The following is a 942-nucleotide window of genomic DNA, read 5'->3' on the forward strand; positions in this document are numbered from 1 at the left end:
GTGCTTAGATCCCTAAAATGGCAGCAGATTATGACGTGGCAGTGCCACCACCAGTGAGAAACAAACCAGAGCAGAGAATAAGGCAGTCAAAAACTTCATATACCAAATATGGAGCTCTACTAGACCTCCATTCAAACTGTGGTCTTCCAGTTTCTCTTCCCTGTTGTGGTGAGGATATGCATACGATCTTAAATAAAGCCTATCACCTCAGATATTCTGTTTCCCCCTTCCCCCCACCTCCTTTATTTCCCTTTTTCCTCAAAAAAAGTGGAATTCTTCAGGGAAGATACTTTGTGCTGGTGTACCACCTTGCCCTGATCTGGGTTGAACCTCTGGATGCTGCTGTGATGCAAACCATTCTCTCATCCAGCATTTTTTCCATCAGAAATACTTTAGAGAGAAAATACTGCATTTAAAGCAATCAAGAAGAATATTTCTCTTCTCCAAAACAACAACTCACTTACCATGAGATTAGTATGTGCTTCCACCATGAATGCTGCAGGTAAATGCTGTCAAAAATAGATTATAGTTTTTGCTGAAATTTTCCATGCTAATGCACCTTTTATGCAAAACAATCACTAGAATTTTTTTTTTTCCTGAATGTCTTTTCCTTATGCAGATAGTGTTAATGGAAACACATTCTATAATGAAAACTGTTTACTGTTTGATTTTAAAAGCAGCTTCTATAACACAGGTCTCTTTAATGAAAATATGTTGTAAACACAAACTCTTTAAAATACATTTTAAAATGTATTTATGCTGCAGCACTCTTCAATGGAAATGTCCATATATACTGCACTGATTATTTTCTATTAAAACACATTTAACAAATCCTGTTTTAAACCAATATCTAGATCAGAATTTATATGAACAGTTTTAGCTAAACATCCTAAACACAATCAACTTCATACAGAAAGAAACGTTTAAGGTACTTCCTGTTGA

Source organism: Corvus hawaiiensis, chromosome 5 (genome assembly GCF_020740725.1).
Source record: "Corvus hawaiiensis isolate bCorHaw1 chromosome 5, bCorHaw1.pri.cur, whole genome shotgun sequence".
Lineage (NCBI taxonomy): Eukaryota > Metazoa > Chordata > Aves > Passeriformes > Corvidae > Corvus > Corvus hawaiiensis.